The 20807-nt window shown below is 44.8% G+C and overlaps 1 protein-coding gene across 1 annotated transcript in view; it reads left to right on the forward strand.

The window, feature by feature from the left end:
• skd (mediator complex subunit skuld) overlaps nucleotides 1–20807 on the forward strand; it is a 722241-nt gene that overhangs the window by 147128 nt on the left and 554306 nt on the right. The gene's annotated exons all lie outside the window — the stretch shown is intronic.

Genomic DNA, 20807 nt, shown 5'->3' on the forward strand with positions numbered 1-20807 from the left:
TGATGTCCACTAGTAATGTTACTTTCTACCCTTCAACCACGACTCATACTCTCTCATCATTCCTCGTAGTATGGCCTCTGGTTGTTCTGTCTTGACGACATTTTGAAAGGAACTTTGTTGTGATAACTCACCCTTTACCTCTCATCCATCGTGAAGGAATTTATCGTGTTTATACGAGGATATTATCCATAGACTTGTTCTGCCAGTCCTTGGCCGCCGTCAGCTCAAAACACATGCTGCCTCCGTGACTTCATGACTTTCAGTTGTGGTATAATGGATACACCCAGTGTAATCACTGAGATCTCTGCGGCAGTCTGGGTGCCACAACACCAGGTGCCTGCGTGGGTAGGTGTTAGAAGCACACACACACACACACACACACACACACACACACAGAGTGAAGAAAAGTACACTAATGGTTCAGGATAGATGGACGCTTCCTCAGTAAGAGCTGGAAACGAGTTTCGCCCGTGAGTAGCCGCGCGTGACAGAGAAGGGCAGGCAGCCCGCCAGATGACCTGCTGCATGAGGAGGACTCAGCGGTCACACAAGACACAGGAAAGAGCCATCAGTGGGAGGGAGACGTTTAGAATGCTTGTAAACCTACGCAAAACTTTGATCGGGGACCGTAACTTGTCTTGCTTCACTAAGTACACAACACAGACGTGGATAACTTGCTGTTGTAGGTAATCCTTCGTGCTGTAGCTACACACTCCCGACCCCAGATAGTTCGTCTGATCACACTCACATAAATGTACCTATCTTAATAGCACCTCCTCCTCCAGCAGCCCCATCTAAACATAGATACTGGCATCTATACAAAGTTGATTGGAATAACTTATGTAACTTCTTCTCTGTCCTTCCTTGTGTAAATTACTGTGTCATGTGGTGATGGTTGTGTCTCCACCAGACACACAGCAGAGGTTATTGTTGCGGGAATGGAAGCATTTGCCCCCTCTTCCTGCAAGACGACCTCTTCGTCCAATCTATGATTCCACCATTCCTGTTCTGAGGTCATTCAGACAAGGGATCAGGCATGTCGGCCTTGGAAAAACTCTCCTTCCACCTCTGGCTGCCATTCATCATTGATCACTGCCCGTAATCACTACAAGCGCCTCATCTGTGAGGCAAAACGTTTCTTTATTCAAAGTGTGATAACCTCTCCTCGTCATCCACTGATAGGTCTTTCTGGTCTTTAGCTAAGGACATCTCTAACACCTTCTGTCGCTCTACCTTTCCTTCACTTTTCCCTTCTGACGGTACCATAGCTGTCTCTCCCGTACACAAAGCCTCACTTTGGTTCCCGTTTCTCCTCTAACTCCATCTTGAATGACTCTAACATTCCTTCACCCCTGATGCTCCTCTTACTAATCCTATGCCTCTTCCTGTAATCTCTTTTCCTGTCTGAAAAACGTTTCTTTCTCTGGACACAAGCAAGGCTTATGGTCCTGATGGCATCCATCCTCGTGTACTGTAAGTGTGTGCCTCTGAACTTGCTCCTGTGCTTACTCGTCAGTTTCGTTTGTGTTAGTAAAGCAGTTTTCCTTGTCCTTGGAAGCGTCCGTATTGACCCAACCGACTTCTTCCTAGAGAGCAACTGCCTCACTAACGTTACACAGCAGATCTCATCACCATACTGAGAGGAATGTTGACAATATGCCCATCCACTCTGCTCTGGCAGAAGTCGTATGGAACTAGGTCGTTATTGGAGAGAGAGAGAGAGAGAGAGAGAGAGAGAGAGAGAGAGAGAGAGAGAGAGAGAGAGAGAGATCCTTCATTTGCCAGAGCATACGAGTATTAGGCATTCCTGGACATAATGTCTGGATTTTGGCGTTATCCATGACTCCCAGTGGACCAGTGTACGACGGTGGAGCAGGCGAAGCCCACATATTATTATTATTATTAGTATTATTAGTATTAGTAGTAGTAGTAGTATACGTAATTTATTTGCTAGATTCGTAAGATGTTGATTGAGTGACATAAATGAAATCAGACAAGGTACCTAACCCGGGCAACATGGTGGGAAGATCATGAGGTGTGTGTGTGTGTCACATGTGTAACCACGACGTAAGATGAAGATGTTCTATGTTGTGGATGTGTCTACAAGTCACAGGTTAACAGCACCGCCAGCTACGTCGTGGATCATGTGCCACCTTGGCACTGATTGGGATGTTGACGGTTTACCTCCTGGGCAAGATTTCTTAACTTAATTTGCATAAGTTGAGTAAAGCGTGCCTCAGACGTATAGTATGAGAGGTAATGCTCGCTTATCTTCAGTGTTTACATGAAGGATGACAGGTGTAGATAATGTGCAGACCTCACACTTGTACTGTTGTTGTACATGATGGTTGTACCTCGTGTACAGTAGGTCTCACCCTCAGTCATCCCCAACCAAGGTTTCAACATGTCATGTTCTCACAGGTACAACACAGGAGCCTCTAACGCATCTCATGACCTAGACAGACGCAGTTGTATATCCCTCATGCGTACGCGCGCGCGCTCGTGTGTGTGTGTGTGTGTGTGTGTGTGTGTGTGTGTGTGTGTGTGTGTTGTGTTGTATGTGTGTGTGTGTGTATGTGTGTGTGTGTGTGTGTGTGTGTGTGTGTGTTGTATGTGTGTGTGTGTGTGTGTGTGTTGTGTTGTATGTGTGTGTGTATGTGTGTGTGTGTGTGTGTGTGTGTGTGTGTTGTGTTGTATGTGTGTGTGTGTGTGTGTGTGTGTGTGGGAGGAACTGCCTGGCTGTGAAGTAGGCTCTCGCCAGTGAACAATCATTCTTCATAGTGACCGCTCGCTCTTCCCATGAAATGTATTTTTTTTTTTTTTACTTTTTCATTGTTTTGGTGTTTTATGCACATGATTTCATGGTTGGGTCGTGAGGCACGTGTCTTGATGACGACACCACTTGCCAGCGAACGATAACTCTGGCGAGTGGTTGCCTGCTGTTGCTGGGCGGGCGCAGTTTTAGATATCATTTGTCATGACAATATTTCCTGGCAAGATGGATCAAGTAGCGTAGAGGAGGAGCGTAAACGTGAAGCACCACCACCTGCGTGAGGCGGGAGCCCCACGTACAGGCACGGGGGAAACACACACATTGCCCACATGATGACCACACACACCTTGCTGAAGCCGTTCATAAAAGTGACCGACACTGTTGGTGGTGGTGGTGGCTAAGTTATGGAAGCTGCGTCGGGAGTGAAGGAAGATGGTGGGGAACCTATGGTGAACCACAGGCCACTCTCACCAAGAGATAGAACTTGTAAGTCAATGGGAAAAGATCAGTCTAAATTCAGACGAAGGAACAGTTTGCTACGGAGATGTGTTCTAGCTGATGGTCATTACTCTCATGGTCAGGATTTCTTCCATAACCCATCTTGTAGACTTGTTACTGGTACAGCTCCATCTTAGATATGAGAGAGAGAGAGAGAGAGAGAGAGAGAGAGAGAGAGAGAGAGAGAGAGAGAGAGAATCACCAGAAACACGTAGTAGTAACCAAGGCCTCATTCGCTCACATCCACTCCCTGGCTTGTGTTGCGTGAGAACCATAGCCAAACCCAAAAGCTGACCTGACACACCAGTTCCATCATAGTGTCCCTGATTGCTTGCTAAGGCCAGGTCCAATCCACACACCACACACACACACACACCATCTGAAACCCCCTTTCGTTCATCCTTCCATCTCGTGTCTTCCCCTCTCTTATAATACTCCCTCCACTTATTGATCTTCATCGTCAGTGTATCTTCACTCATCGTCAGTGTATCTTCACTCAGCGTCAGTGTATCTTCACTCATCCTCTCCACATGTGCAAACCGTCTCAGCCTAACCTGGTGTGGCATCTTAGCGGAACTGCCGTTACCAGCAACCCTCGCGCTGACACTGTCATTACTGGCTCATCATCCCTCCGGACGCCACATATTGTCCTTGGCAGTTTGATGCTCAGTACATCCCTCTCCCTCCCCCTCCTCCTCTCCGTTCTTCTGCATTCCTGACCCAACACTGTCGGCACAACTGTACCGCACACACACACACACACACACACACACACACACACACACACACACACACACACACACACACACACACACACACACACATCTTTGCCCCAACAGATGATAACTTCCGCGTACAGCTCACTGTATCCTGACCCCCCCCCCCCCCCTTCCCTCTCCCTGTATGATTCTTGGACGGGTGAGATGCGTTATGGTGGGTTACTACATGGTGTCGGCGGGCATGACTGGGGAGGGTGGTCGTGATGAGTTCCTGCATGGCTGGCTGTCTTGGTCATTTGTGATGTGAGGAACAGTGGATTGCTGCACGTCTGTGGTAGGAAGGAATGAGATGGTGGTGGGTTGCTGTAGGGCTCTGGTGGGCAGGAGGAGGGTGGATGGTGGTGGTGGGTTGCTGTAGGGCTCTGGTGGGCAGGAGGAGGGTGGATGGTGGTGGTGGGTTGCTGTAGGGCTCTGGTGGGCAGGAGTAGGGTGGATGGTGGTGGTGGGTTGCTGTAGGGCTGTGGTGGGCAGGAGGAGGGTGGATGGTGGTGGTGGTGGTGGTGGGTTTGGGCACGGCTGTGGTGAGCATATCTGAGGTAAGAGTCCTGGGAAGGAAGGAGAGGTGACACCAGACTTGATGGTCCATAACGAGTGGTGGTGACATGATGATAATGCTAGAAACCGGATGATGAAGGAGAAGAGGCATCTCTCCATCCACCTCTCCCTCTGGCTCAACGGACGGCAGGAAAGCTGAGAAAACAAGACAGAGAACATGCACTTGAGAGGGGGGGGGGGGTGTACCACCACACACACACACACACACACACACACACACACACACACACACACACACACACATCCAAGGGGACGGTGTTAAAGCCCTACCTGGCAGCAGCTTGCTGTGCTGTGAGGGATTCTGAAAAGACTAGACATGATTAGTGTCAAACTTTTGTTCATGTTTCTTTCGTGATAACAGATATCAGTGATGTGTGTGGCTGACCTTGATGGTGTGTGGCTAACCTTGATGGGGAGGTATGTTAGCACTATCCACAATGAAAGGTAATTTATTCCATTGTTCACCATGCAATTACGTCTCCTTCCTTTTATCTTCATAACATGATTTTGATCATTCCGTCTCAAGTGATCAAGTTTACGTAAGTTACGTCGTGGAAATCATCTAGTATTGTTTCGTCAACTTCTCTTACGTCACCTCGGGGTCTGCGGGGATTTTGGTTCCTCATAAGGTTTAATTGTGCTTAAGAGGATGAGTTAGGTTGCTCTTCTTTGACCGAGGTCTAGTTTTTCTCTTCTTCTTCTTTGATCAAGTTGGGTGACCAAAGTTCTTTGATCAAGTTGGGTGACCAAAACTGAAGAGCGTATTCCACTTGACATGTAATGAGCCGTTGTAAAGGTTTAAGCATCGTATCTTATTGTTTGGTATTTTATATTTCTATCTGTGGCTACCAGTTAGCTTTACGGCATCATTGTTTACACTTTGACAATGTTTACCTTATTGAAGGTCACAAATGATAACACAGCAAGGCTCTTATCTTCAGTAATGTCCAGTAGTGCTCTGCCAAACCTTATGTCTTCATGATATATATTTGTGGTTCTAAACTGCATGAATGTCTCGTTGTGAACGTCAAAGTCCATGTGCCAAGTGCCTCTCTGTCCAATCTACCTTGAATCTTGTGGCAGGTTTAGTTTGAATTACCTGTAGTTGATATGGTGCCGTCGGCAGCCAACCACGAACTTGTTGTTCTAGTGAGTCAGTCCATGTTGATATGTCTGGCAGGACGGAGCCTTCTGGAACTCCAACTTAACGTGTGAAGCCTATGGCAAGCTTGCCTCGCTAGTACCACACTTCCTGTCCTTTCTCAGAGCACACACTCGATCGCCTCTGCAGTAGCCGTGCTTTTTCCCTGTCAGTCTTAAATTTGGTACTTTATGTATGGAAGGCATTACGAGGGTCCAAGTGGGTGAGGCATTTTGTGTTTTCCTTTTTGAAGATAACTGCTTCGTTAGGTAGCGTTAAGTCATTGGCCACTTACTTTTTCTGGTTGTTATTTATTGGTATATTCCGGTAATGGGAACAGCTGTATGAAGCCCAACATCTTTCAGTAGATCACGTGATTGGTTGGGATTGACCTGGTGTCAATATATGTCAAAATGCTCGTTTAGAAGGCAAGTTATTTCTTAATTATAACAAGTTGTTATCATGTGATTTTTTTCTTGCTTTTAACTTGTTTGAAGAATTCTCTAAGGGTCTTTTTCACGGTGTTAGATATTTTTTGTGTCGGTTTTTCGTGTTGGTTCAGATAATGTTTCTTCGCTCGTGATCATATTTGTACGTTTAATGATTCTGTTGTTTTCGTGGTGACTTTGATAACTTTGTAAACTTTTGTTTCATCGTAAATCTCTGTTCATTCAGGAGCCTGCCTCTCCTTACTGCAACTTTACACCGTTGTGAGGAGATGCAAGAGAGCTACTGTGTTCCTGTAGTTTCTCCACATCTTCTGCACTTGATCACTTCTGATGCTCTTACCCAGTTCACCTTCCCTAACCCTGCCCACAACCTGCCCGTCATCTAAGTACTGGTATCATATTGTTCTTCTCGATATACAACCGGAAGTTTACAGTGAATCGGACAATATTGTGATCGCTCTTTGTTTTTTTCGTTGTCTCAAGTCATTTGATATAGAAATCATCAGTCGTGTTAAATGATGAATGTGTACCATCCCTCATGCTCACTTGTTATAAGATCCCAATTTATAGTGTTGAAATCTACATTTATTGCTTCTTTTTTTATTTACTAAAGCTTTACCTTCATGATGCGAACTCCTTTCCTATTCAACACAAAGTGTAGGAGGTCTGCACCCTGTGCCAGATGATAGTTTGGGACGTCTTGTTTACTTTTATTATATTCCGTGTCCAGCGGTTGATGTGCCTGGACCTCAAATCCCGTAGCCACGATGACCTGTAGTCTGTGATGTAGCTCTGGTTAAACGTTGCCTGGTGCGTGAAGCGTGTTTTTTCAAAAAGCCATCATACCCCTGGGATGCCTAACCCTTCACTATAGGAAGAGCTGTTGTGTGTGGTATTCATGATGGTGCCTGTTATTAGTGTTATATGAGGGTTTTAACCGTGTGGACGCATGTGATGTGGTCAGGTCATCATGTGTGACTGGGGTAATAGTTCCCGCGTGGATGCAACGCACGTTAATGTTTCGCTCGCTCTAGGCAAGGTAAGTGACGCCGTAAACCTCCCTCCTGGTCAGGAAGTGAGTGTGGCCCAGCCGGTACGGTCACATCTGACCCCCAGTGAGAGATGATTTCCTTTTTCGGTAATTATGATGTTCCTGGCAGATAACACTGCTTTATGTGTGTGTGTCCAACTTTGCACCGTTAAAGTTGACACGTTTGAATGCAGGCCATCTTCAGCACACAAGGTCCCGTTTCCAGTTAGGCATTCAAGAGTTATTGAAAGCTGTGATAACCTCGATCTGGGTTGCTACTTAGTGCTCGATTTGTCTAATTTCACTCGCAATAATGTATATAATCCAGTGGGGTAGCGTGGTGATGGTGGGTTGCTGCCCAGGGCAGGACTGGGGTGGGTGCTGGTGACGGGTTGCTGCGCGGCTTTGATGGGCAAGAACAAGGTGGGTGGTGATAGGTTGCTTCACGACTGTGGTAGGCAGGTACGATGTGGTGATAGGTTGATCACGACTGTGGTAGGCAGGTACGATGTGGTGGTAGGTTGATCACGACTGTGGTAGGCAGGTATGATGTCGTGGTAGGTTGATCACGACTGTGGTAGGCAGGTACGATGTGGTGATAGGTTGATCACGACTGTGGTAGGCAGGTACGATGTGGTGATAGGTTGATCACGACTGTGGTAGGCAGGTATGATGTGGTGGTAGGTTGATCACGACTGTGGTAGGCAGGTATGATGTGGTGATGGGTTGCTACAGGAGTGTGGTTGGCAGGTATGAGGTGGTGATGGGTTGCTACAGGAGTGTGGTTGGCAGGTATGAGGTGGTGATGGGTTGCTACAGGAGTGTGGTTGGCAGGTATGAGGTGGTGATGGGTTGCTACAGGAGTGTGGTTGGCAGGTATGAGGTGGTGATGGGTTGCTACAGGAGTGTGGTTGGCAGGTATGATGTGGTGATGGGTTGCTACAGGAGTGTGGTTGGCAGGTATGAGGTGGTGATGGGTTGCTACAGGAGTGTGGTTGGCAGGTATGAGGTGGTGATGGGTTGCTACAGGAGTGTGGTTGGCAGGTATGAGGTGGTGATGGGTTGCTACAGGAGTGTGGTTGGCTGGTATGAGGTGGTGATGGGTTGCTACAGGAGTGTGGTTGGCAGGTATGAGGTGGTGATGGGTTGCTACAGGAGTGTGGTTGGCAGGTATGAGGTGGTGATGGGTTGCTACAGGAGTGTGGTTGGCTGGTATGAGGTGGTGATGGGTTGCTACAGGAGTGTGGTTGGCTGGTATGAGGTGGTGATGGGTTGCTACAGGAGTGTGGTTGGCAGGTATGAGGTGGTGATGGGTTGCTACAGGAGTGTGGTTGGCTGGTATGAGGTGGTGATGGGTTGCTACAGGAGTGTGGTTGGCTGGTATGAGGTGGTGATGGGTTGCTACAGGAGTGTGGTTGGCTGGTATGAGGTGGTGATGGGTTGCTACAGGAGTGTGGTTGGGAGGTATGAGGTGGTGATGGGTTGCTACAGGAGTGTGGTTGGCTGGTATGAGGTGGTGATGGGTTGCTACAGGAGTGTGGTTGGCAGGTATGAGGTGGTGATGGGTTGCTACAGGAGTGTGGTTGGGAGGTATGAGGTGGTGATGGGTTGCTACAGGAGTGTGGTTGGCAGGTATGAGGTGGTGATGGGTTGCTACAGGAGTGTGGTTGGCAGGTATGAGGTGGTGATGGGTTGCTACAGGAGTGTGGTTGGCTGGTATGAGGTGGTGATGGGTTGCTACAGGAGTGTGGTTGGGAGGTATGAGGTGGTGATGGGTTGCTACAGGAGTGTGGTTGGCAGGTATGAGGTGGTGATGGGTTGCTACAGGAGTGTGGTTGGCAGGTATGAGGTGGTGATGGGTTGCTACAGGAGTGTGGTTGGAGGTATGAGGTGGTGGTGATGGTTTGTTGCAACGCGGTTGTGGTGGGCAGGAGTGAGGTAGTTGGCGGTGGGTTTCTGCATGGCTGTCATTGACAGGAGTGAGGTGGATCTTGGTGGTGGGTTGCTGTATGGTTGTGGGGTGTATGGTGATGGGTTGTTACATGGCTGTGGTGGGCAGGAGTGAAGTTGGTGGGTGGGTGCGCGGCCGTGGTGGGTAGGACGGAAGTGGGTGATGTTCGGATGCTGTATGGTTGTGATGGACAGCAGGAGTGAGGTGGGTTGCTGCAGGGATGTGGTGGGAAGGAGTGAGTTGGTGGTTGATGGCATGTTCCCCGTCTGTGGTGTGCTCAAGTGAAATTGGGTGTGGTGACTGTGGGGTTTGTACGGCTATAGTGGGCAAGAGTGAAGTTACATAGACATGGCGAGGTGATCTGGCCTTAACACCACGGGCAAAGATGCAGTTCCCTTAAAAGCAGAAGAAAAGGATGACAGAGCAGAGGATCTCATCCAGTCCATATTTTCTTCCGGCCACACATCGCACGAGAAAAAGGTGAAAAAAAAAAAAAACATGCAGGATTAATATGACTGAAGGAAATGTTTATAGTAAAGCCATAGGTACAGTGAACGTGTATGTCATGCAATCCTTTACTTTTTGTTGTAAAGACAGTAGCAAGATTTAACTTTCAATTCCAGCCTTACGATTGACCATGTCACTTTTATTTTTGATGTGGAAGGATGATGCAATAACTCTTTCTTGTTCCCTTCAAGTAGGCGACATGGGTTAATCAGTGTTGGTAAGTTACCACAGAATGGCCTGGGCGAAGATCAGTTGTTGAGAAAGTAGCATGATATACCACTGCGTTATGATAGGTGATTCAATACCGGAGATTGGTAGATGATGGTCAAACCTAATTTGAAGATATTTAGTGTTGCTCTGAACAACATATCTTAGAAGCTTATACCACGCGTCAGTAATGTCTTTGGTGAAGAAATATCTTGTGCAATCCATTTTAAGTCTGTTACCAGTCAATTTTCGTCAGTTTCCTCTCGTTTGCAGTATTGGCGCGACTGTAAAGATATTTTTAATATCGACGTCGTTGGATCCTCCCAAGTGTTTTAAAACTGTGTTACCTTGCCTCGGGAGCTGCATCTTACTTCGAGAGAACACATTTAGTTTTTGCAGTCTCTCCTCATATTATTTGTTACGTAAGGTAGTAATGAATGTCATTGCTCATCGCTGCCTTGCTTCCCATTTCAGAATATCCTTACTTTGGTAGGGACCCAGAAGCGCGCTGCATATTCGGGGTGGAAGTCTAACTAGATTTGATTATAGGGTGAATATCACATCCTTGTTATTGTATGTAAAGTTTCTAATCATAAATCCTAACATCCCATTTGCATTCTTGGCAGCTTCGTTACGATGCTGGGAGAATTTGAGATCGTTAGAGACAGTGACCCTTACATCCCTCTCTTCTTGTGGCTTATTAGTACATAATCACTTTCTTGTGGAGGTTTTGCACCTGCGACAGGTAACATTGACGTTAAATGGCATTTGTCAGTTTCTAGACCAACTCTTGTAACTAAATCATCTTGTAATCTTAGCCTGTCATCTTTAGGTACAATGGCATTGTCAGTTTTTGTGTCATCTGCAAACTCTTCTGCCCTGGCAGCAGTATTATGAAATTATATGGTGTTCAGGACGGGCCCACAGAGGACCCCACTTGTAACGGGTGACCATGGTCAGGCTTGACCACTCGGTACGATTCTTTCCTGTCCTGGCTTCGTATGCAGCCAGTAATGTCCAAGGCCCGTACTTGATGTATCAGTTTAACGTGGGGGACCTTGTCGAATGGTTCTTGTAAGTTCAGAAATATGATATATGTTGCTTTGGTCTTGTCGTGGGTTTTCAATAATTCATGATAAGACTCGAGGAGGTTTGTGCGTTGTGATCTGTGCCCTCCAGAACCATGCTGTGTGTCATTGATCAGTGTGTGTTCTTATGTGTGATAATTGACACATGAAGTTTACATGTAATTGGTGTGAGGCAAATAGGACGGCAATAGCCATACATTTCATGGCTTCCCTTGTTGGATATATGTGTTTAATGTCTGCCAGTCTCCATTCCTGTGGTACTATTCCATCCTACAGAGATTTAGTGAGAGTATTGGTTTGGTAGTTTCGTGCTTGATTATTTTGAATTGCTTGTGGATACAAACGATCAGGACCTTGACTTCTACTCATCTTCAAGTTAACCTTGTGTTAGTACTTCAACGAGTGTGATGGTAAATTCTGGTTGCAGACCAGTGTGTGTGTGTGTGTGTGTGTGTGTGTGCTATTTATCAGTCTCTTGATTCGTATGGCTGCTTTCTGGTATAAACATAGAACTGAAGACTCTGTTCAGGGATGTTGTTATTCTCTTATCGTCCACAGTGACTTCCCCATCCTAAGGGTCGTATTTCATATATATATATATATATATATATATATATATATATATATATATATATATATATATATCCCTGGGGATAGGGGAGAAAGAATACTTCCCACGTATTCCCTGCGTGTCGTAGAAGGCGACTAAAAGGGGAGGGAGCGGGGGGCTGGAAATCCTCCCCTCCTGTTTTTTTTTTTTTTTTCCAAAAGAAGGAACAGAGAAGGGGGCCAGGTGAGGATATTCCCTCAGAGGTCCAGTCCTCTGTTCTTAACGCTACCTTGCTAATGCGGGAAATGGCGAATAGTTTGAAAGAAAGAAAAGAATATATATATATATATATGGTGGGCATGAGGAATGTGACGGGCGTTAAATTGCTTCATGCTTGTGGTGGGCTGGAGTAAGGTGGGTGGTAGTGGTGGGCTCCAGCCCGGCTGTGGCTCACAGAAGTGAAGAGGGTGGTTGTGGTGGGTTGCTGCATATCTGTGGTGCGCAGGAGTGGGTTAGGTCGGTGGCGGTGGTGGGTTGCTGTACGATTGTGATAGGCATGGGTGAAGGTGGGTGGTGGTGATCATTATTATGGTGGGTTGGAATGAGTGGAGGTGGGTTGCTCCACGTATGTAATGGGAAGGAGGTCGTTAGTAGGGTTGTGGGTCATGGTTTGGTGCCCCAGTCTTGACCCTCTCCAACAGCAACCATGGAAGTGGTCGCCGCTCTCACTTTTAAGTCTGATCAAAAATAGATTTACTATTTGTTGTTGTTTTATTCCCATATTATTCATAGTGGTTTTGAGAATGACATATTATGATATTCAATGTCTGAACATAATTCTGTACAAGAGAAATTTACCCATCGGAGCATTGTATTATCTTACTTTCACACCTGAATTCATTTAACGTTTGAACGATAAACATACAAAATGGCCCAAGACCTTTCATTCTTCAGGTTTCTATTATGCTTTTCGATTTCATTTTCCCCTATGTCGTCGAGTTACTCTCATCAGAACTATTGATTATGTCCTTAATTACTGTGTTACATTTGGCACAGTCATCCCGGCGAGGAACGGTACATGGAAGGAGGAGCTATACTAATATGTATCCGTTCCATTGACCTTATTTGCCAGAGTCAGAGGTTCGGGGAGGCAAGTGATGATGCTGTCTTTCCAGTCATTGTCTGCATGATAGCTGTTGTGAGGAATTGACACGAAGTATAGCATTCCTTGGGAGCCAGGAAGAATATTGTGGGTGTTAAGGTAACGCAGCAGAACCAGCTAAACTGTGTTCTTTTGGTAATTTGAATTCAGCTTCGATAAGGCCAGACTACCTGTGGCTTCTCTCAAGGGAATATAATATCCTATTGCTTTTGAGGTCAGAAGGTCAGAGGTTACCGTCGCATGGACGAGCAACCCACTGCTTAGAAAAGATTATTCTTGGTCGGTTGCACTACTGATGAGGTTTCCAGTATAGTTTTTCGTTATTGTGTGGTGGTTTGTGAGTGAGGTGTGTGGCTTGGTAGACAGACCATTGCTCACAGGTGGATGTCCGCCCCACCTCTCGCTGCTCGGGATCCTCACGTTAAACGTGTCCGTCTTGTGCCACTGTGGTTGCTGCTCCAGTAATACATACATAAGACCCGTGTGCATCATCTTGGGCGCGGGCAGTAAATGTTCTTGGGGGGAGAATGTCAATTTGCCATTTTTATTGTTATTGATTAGATTTGGTTGGCCGTGAATACTTATCTATAGATTTTCAAATGTTAATGTATTCTAAATGAATTAAGAATAGATAATGTTCTTTATGTCATTTTCCTACTTCATTAAGATTGAGAGGTATTTGCTACATAATGTTGCGGACTGCCTTACCCTGTCATCCTGACTCCCATGGTTTACTGATGCTTAAGGGAACATTACCTATTTGTTCATGAATATATGTGCGATACAGTTATGAAGGTCCATTTTTTGTTGTTTTCATATATTGGATGGTATACTATACGTAATGGGACTCGCAGACGTAATTGTGTATCGGAAATATGGAGTGTGTGTGTGTTCATGTAAAGTGAGTGTGGTTTGAGCGCATCATTAGACATGTTGCAGTGTGTTGTGTTTACTGGAGAGAATGATTGTTAGTAGTCGGGGCGACGACCGGTACACGATGTTGGGGTGTGCACGCGATCCCCGGGCGGGGATGTAGAGGGGGAGGAGAGTGGCGGGGACAGGAGCGGGAGGGAGTCTGCACCGAGAGAAACGTAAGATCAATAGACAATCACCCCCGTGTGCCGTTACTTAATGACTGGAACTCACCCCCTGACCACCTATAGCTAGCTATTTCTTCCAAGTAGTGTTAAGTAGCGTGGTTGGCCCTTAGTGGCAGGACAGACAAAGTCATATTAACGGGAACTTACTTCATGGCTGGTGGTGTAGCGGGGTTGGGTAGCAGCCGCCGCGCCAGACCCCGGTACAGCGTCCGTGTGGCGGCAACGTGAGCATGTGTGTGTGTGGGTGGGGGGTCTTGTTTGTGTATGTGTATGGACGTACGTTGAAATATGCGTTAGCGTATTAAGACAAGGTTAGGACGGTAGATGTCCTGCATTACACGTTTCACTCGTAAAAATCGCCTTCATTTGTTGGAGTCTTGGGTAGTTGTCTTTGTTGTGGGCAGAAGGGAGACCCCAGTCAACCCAGGAATGCTGGCCTTTTCCAGTTGCCTTCTAGAAAAGACTAATGTATGGTAGTTTCATTGTAATGGAATATATTTATTGGAATGCACCAATTATTGTACTGCCTCCACTACATCAGTCTTCCTGCAGGTGATATTTGTTGTGGAAAGAGCTTTAATGAGCAAAGCTCTTGTAACACACGGACACACAGCACACTTAGAAGTCAACATTGTCCCTAACCTGTGGCCGGAGTGTCACCCTAGTAAAATGAATAGTAAAGCAGTCCATCAGTATTCAAGCAATAATTACAGAACATCCAAATTCATGGATAATTATAATGAATTATTGAGCAAGCTGTTCACAATTTACAAGGCAAAAACCAGAACTTACTCTTTTCGTTTGTTCATCTGACCTGAAGAAGCTCAAAGAACTTGTAGAGAAGGTCCAGAGGAGGATACCAAGACGATACAATATCAGAACTAAGAGAGCTGAGGTACAGGGAAAGGCCAGAGGCTTTAGATTTGTCTGCCTAGGATGAGAAGAGTGAGGGATGACTTGATTAACAACCTCGAAAGTTTATGAAACATCGATAACGTAGACAGTGAATAGTTCATTGAAAATGTAGCCGGAGAACAACCAGAAGACTTATGAAATGAAGCAAAAATTTTTTTTTTTTTTTTTTTTCATACTATTTGCCATTTCCCGCGTTAGCGAGGTGGCGTTAAGAACAGAGAACTGGGCCTTAGAGGGAATATCCTCACCTGACCCCCTTCTCTGTTGCTTCTTTTGGAAAATTAAAAAAAAACAAGAAAGGGGAGGATTTCCAGCCACCCGCTCCCTCCCCTTTTAGTCGCTTTCTACGACACGCAGGGAATACGTGGGAAGTATTCTTTCTCCCCTATCCCCAGAAAGCAAAAATTATTTGATTAAAAAGCTGAATAAATACTTTTACTGTGGGATGTGAAAAAGAGTAAGGTAAGAATGATGATGAATAGAAAGTGACTGAAGACATGGGTAATGTAGATGGCATACAGAAATTTAAGATGATATATGATAGAGAATATTCAACAGGTAAAACACTCCCTAGTTTAATAGCCCCCCCCCATGTATGAATGAGGACACACACACAGTCATTTGTAACAAACATCCTAAATTTGTAGGAGAGTCATATACAAAAGGGAAGGTTGAGTGGATTTTTTTTTATATCTTGACAGCTAGAAAGTATTCGGCACAGTACTGCATTAGAGGCTGATCAAGAAGCTGGCTCATCAGGCAGGAATAAGGGGGGCATTCCTGTGATGGAAGGATTATCTTAGTGGAAGGGAACAAGGACGTGTGTCATGGGAGTCTGATAGATGGATAGAGGTCACCATTGGAGTGCCACAAGGTTCTATTCTGGGTCTGTTATTTATCTTACCGTATGTGAATGACTTAATTGAAGGTATGGACTCCTATTTTGATATGTTTGCAGGTGATGCAAAAGTCATGAGTACTGTGAAAAGCAGTGAGGATTGGATTTGCTTACAACTTTGGACCTAAACATACCCCAAAGTTGATCCAATAAATTGTTGATGAAATTTAATCCAAGCAAATTGAACGAGGTTGGGACAGAGTGAAAGAGTCTCAGTATGATCATAATGGTAGGAAATATGCTTCAGGATTCTCTTTTTTGAAAGGACAAGGGGTTCAGCATTGTCCCTAACCTATCAGAAGATTCCCCAATAGGATAATGGTAAAGGAGACAGACCATCCTCTGGCAGATATCATGATAGCTGGTTGAGGAAATATTTAAGTCTGTTCATATATCTAAGGTAGAAACTAAAATGTGCTTCTCAGGTTTGGTCTCCTCACTTAAAGAAGCACAAAGAGCTTTTATAGGTGATTATTGGTTGTTGGAGTGATGTAACTGAGAGAAGAATATGGAAATACACATAACAACAGCACCAGTGCTTTATCGGTTAAGACACATAAGGTGAGATAGTCCAGGGACAATAAGCTATTGTGAGGTAGGTTGAGAAATAGGAGATAGTCTTGGCGGGAGTCCCTTGATGTTGATGAAGGTGGATGGGATGAAGCAGGAGCACATTGGAGAGATGATTGGTTGTTGAGTCTATGTGGTGCTCCTGTAGGAAGTGGGCGTGGAGTGAGTAGTGGCTGCAGGTTTGTGCTTGGGTTGCAAGAGTTTTGTGGGCATAGCTGTAAGTCCCATGTTGTTATGACTGCTTTTTGTGATAGGTGAAGGTTAGTTGTTTGTAAGTATTGTTGCACATCTAGTACAATATGGGTCTTTGCCTTTAGCAGCTTATTCAGTGATTCCAGCTTGAGCTTTTTGCTGAAGTTCCACCTGTTAATTTTGAAAAAGACCAATAGGCAGAGCCCACCTGCTGATCTTGACAAAGATACAGCAGACAGACTGGAAGGGATGATTGGATAACCCAGCAGATGCTTTGTAAGTTTTACCTGTTGATTTAGAAAAGTACACAACAGATATGCAAGTGGGTGCAGGCCTCTGGTTAATGAGTGCTTACCTCCACCCCCAACTCTTTGATGTGGTTAGGTTTGGAGTGGTGTAACCCCTTAGATCCAGAAGCCTGCATTTCCTGGGAACAGCACCTACTGGGAACATTGTTTAGTACATCTGGCTGATGGATATCTCACCTTGACGTAGTAGGTATTGCATACATTGGGTCTGGGCCCTACAGATGAGTGTGTGCTGGTAGTATCGCATGGTTCTCTTTTCAAAAGTCCCGGATCTTGTCCCAGAGAATGAATGTCATTTTGCCGTTAAAGTATTGTCGCAGTGGGGTTGTTGCTTGCTCATGACAGAATGCATATTGCCTGATGAGTCCGTTGACAGTTTGTCAAGTGTATTTGTACCATAGTCGTTGTCAATGAAGATTGACTTGGGTGTATCTGCGACAAAGTCAAATCAATGTATGGCAGAAATGGACCTTTGTTGAAGACGTCAAGGAAGACTTTTTTCATGCAGAGTTCCTATGTGGTTCTTGGCATGCATCAGGCACACTGGAACATGTATATTTACATTGACAGAATGAATGGCCAACTGGTCTGCCTCTTCTGCGATCTCATTCCCTTTGAAGTTAACAGGCAGGGAATCCAATGGAAGATGACCTAGCAATCTTGTCGCTGGAATCTCTGGTGTGTCTCAAGGATCGAGGATATGAGTTTTAGCTTTGCATATGGCTGTCAGCTCTGTTTGTAGAGTGAAGTTGTCTTCTGTTAGTCTCCAGAGGAGTTGACCATGGGTGTGGAATGCCCTTCTAAACTTTACTTTCATCTGTGAAGTACGATGCTTTATATGGTGGGATCAGAGTGGTTGTGGCTTCCAGGGCTAGTCTTTTCAGGTCCACCCACTGGCTATTGACGTGCTAGCTGTAAATGGTGTGACAGCCAAGGTGACTTATGGAGGTATCCAAGGTGGTGGAACAGTACTCATGAGAGTGTCACTGAGAGTGTCCTCTGTGTTCCCAATGTTTGAGGTTGCCTGCATATGTTGACTGGCATTGGCTGCCACGTGTGTCCAGTGGTTCCTCACACTGCTGTCAAATTGTAGGGCAGTGCTGATTTTCCTCTTTGTAGGTGTTGGCATGTCCAGTCTGCAAATTTAGCCAAGAGATTGGCTTTCATCTGTTTGACTCTTACTGCAGGAGGTGGCAGCTTGATTTCCTTGTGAGTCCTTCCTAAGATGGACGTGGGAGATGAGGCACCATGAGGAAACATACTAGGAAGATGAAATGTCAGGAGTCATGTAGGAAACTTTTCTAATGGAAGGGGCACCTTAAGGGTGGCATGAGTCTGGAGTCTCACTGCAAAGACTTAAGTACTGCTGACTCTGTTGTGCCATATTGCCCAGGTATATAAGAGGCAGGAATGTCAGGTTATGAAGTCAATCTAGGAGGAGGTGCTATTCCCAAAGGGAATTGGATATGTTGCACCAGAATTTTGCAAGCTCTAACCACACTCCATGCTCTTGGTCGAGGTTATGTCCGTATGAGTGGCTCTTCTCATGAAAAGGGTTTGGTCATTTATTTAATGGAATTATCAAGTATTGGTGTTGTGGAGTGATACATGTGTCCCCATAGGCTGGGCCACCAAACTCATTTCACTGGGAATTATGTCAGGTGAGGTCACATGCTGTGATCTGCCACCATGTCATGGTACTGTCAGTAAGGTGACATTTATTGGAATGATATTGGGTTGCTACAAGCTAATAGAGAAGGTCCAGTGGAGGACAACAAAGTAATTACCAGAATTAAGAGAGCTTAGTTACAGGGAAAAGCAAAAGGTTTTACATTTGATGACTTTAGAAGAGAGAAGGATGACTTAACCACAATCTCCATGTTTTTAAAACAGATCAGTGGCATTGACTGTGAATAATTCTTTAAGAGATGTAGGGATATAGCAACCATAGGACATAACATGAAATTAAATTTAAAACTTATAAAAATGTTAAGATACTTTTATGGTTTAAGAGTGTGGCAGTTGGGAGACAGACCTTAAGTCAGATAACATTTTTATAAAGTTTGGGGACTCAAGGTCCTTGAGGTGTGCTACAGGTGTGTTAATGTTGGAATAAGCACAAACACCATCTATGAACTGTAATTGTGAGTTGATATTATAGTTGAATATGAAAAAGGGACTAGTGAAAACATCATTAGACAACTGTGTCTCAGAGATAAGTTAGATAGGAGAAGCAGTAGACAGATGGCGTTCAACAGAGGGGAGGGTACTAGAGAGACCACAAGTATTGATATAATGAATAGAAAAAGGGAGGTCTAAGAGAGAGGGAGGGGCTGATAGTACTACTGCCAGAGCCTTCCCTCTCATTGGCAGTAGAATCAGGCAGAAACCCAGAGATTCTTAGTACCCCTTGAGGCTGGGGACAAGGGCCATAGATTTGTCAGACCATTATAATACTTAGAAATGTTTTAGTGGATAGGAGTTGGCAAGAATACTTATGTGAAAACAAAAGAAAGAAAAAAAAAGCAAGGCTTGAGTAGATACTTAGTGTAAGGAGAGGATGGTAGAACTAACCTAGTAGTGCTGTTTTGATGAGACAGAAAGCAAGACCAGCAATCCTGACATGGAGAGTGTAAGGCATTTCTGGGCACCTCTTTGACACTCCTCAGTCAGGATGGTAGTACCACCCTGGGTGGCTGCTGTCAACAGCCTTCTTCCTAATGCGTTGCTCCAAGTGTAGGGGACGGGATATTCCTCGAGTTAGCTGGGGTATTGGGAGGGGCCAGTACACTTCCACCTGAGCTCTCCCTTTCACTGGTGGTAGACCCCTACAATTAAGTGCAGTCAGAGGAGTATGCCTTAAATTTGCAGGATTAATTGGAGGGGCCATTACTACTAGAGCCCTCCTTCTCACTTGCATGGTATATGTCTATACATACAAATATATCCCTTTCACATTTGATTGCCATTTCCACAGAGCCAGGAACAGATGATGAAAGACCACATCTATCTATCTTCCATATTATTAATGAGATCCTCATTTGTGGTTAGAACAAAATCTGATATATTCTCATCACATGTAGATATCTTGACTAATTGGATTAGGGCAATATCAAGTCGATTAGGTAGAGTCCATACCCTGGGCTACTAGAAAGGAAGTTAAATTCTCATACTATGATAGAATCTTGTTCTTACAAATTTTTGCCAGTTGATTATAAAATCTTTCTTCCACCTCTAGTGTCTGCAGGGGCCTGTCAACTAGTCCTACTGTTATTTTCTTGCAAACCTTATCTTTAAGGTCTACAAAAGTGAATTTGGCATTCTTCAGTATTTTTCTGTAGGGGATTAGAATGAGCTTTAACAAAGAGCAAGGCACCAACACCTACTTTATTCCCCATCACTATTAAACAGAGTGTACTTTGGAGTTGCATATTTGGCAAGGAAATCTCTATTTACATCTAACCAAGATTCAGAAATAGCAATCATAGCATAATTTCTTTTTAACACTGTTGTTTCTAACTGAAATTTTATGGCATGTACTCCAAGAAGGCTTAAAGAGTCATGTTGTGAACCTGAGAGCAGTCAAGCAAGAAAGAGGCAGACTGATGTCGACTAATACCAGGAAAAAATAGGATTTCACCCAAGAATCAGATTGCCAAGCAATGAAGTCAGAGCCATTATTTGATTTGATACCTGGAAAATTAAGAAATATCCATGGAGTTACTGTAAAAACATTCAAGATCAGAATAGGCAAATGTTTGAAGACAATACCAGATAACTAGGAATAAAAAGACTGTGCTAGAGGAGTAGCAGCTGAAAGAAATAGCATTGTGCAGCAAGCAAAGTAAGTGATAGAAAGAAGGCATGGCATTATTTAATTGTACAGCAAGCAAAGTGAGTGATGGAAAGAAGGCAAGGCATTACTTGATTGTACGGCAAGCAAAGCAAGTGATGGAAAGAGGGTGAGGCAGGACTTATTCAACACACAAATTGATCAGTAAATGCAGTGTGCAAATGTAGCAGCTGTGGTAAAATCTTGTCATGTGTACCTGAAATACTTCCCTTTGCTACATTAATTTTTGACATGTTATTATCATCCTTGAAGATGAGGGAAAAGAATGTTACCAAGGTATT

This window comes from Panulirus ornatus, chromosome 9, assembly GCF_036320965.1.
Source record: "Panulirus ornatus isolate Po-2019 chromosome 9, ASM3632096v1, whole genome shotgun sequence".
In the NCBI taxonomy this organism is placed as follows: domain Eukaryota; kingdom Metazoa; phylum Arthropoda; class Malacostraca; order Decapoda; family Palinuridae; genus Panulirus; species Panulirus ornatus.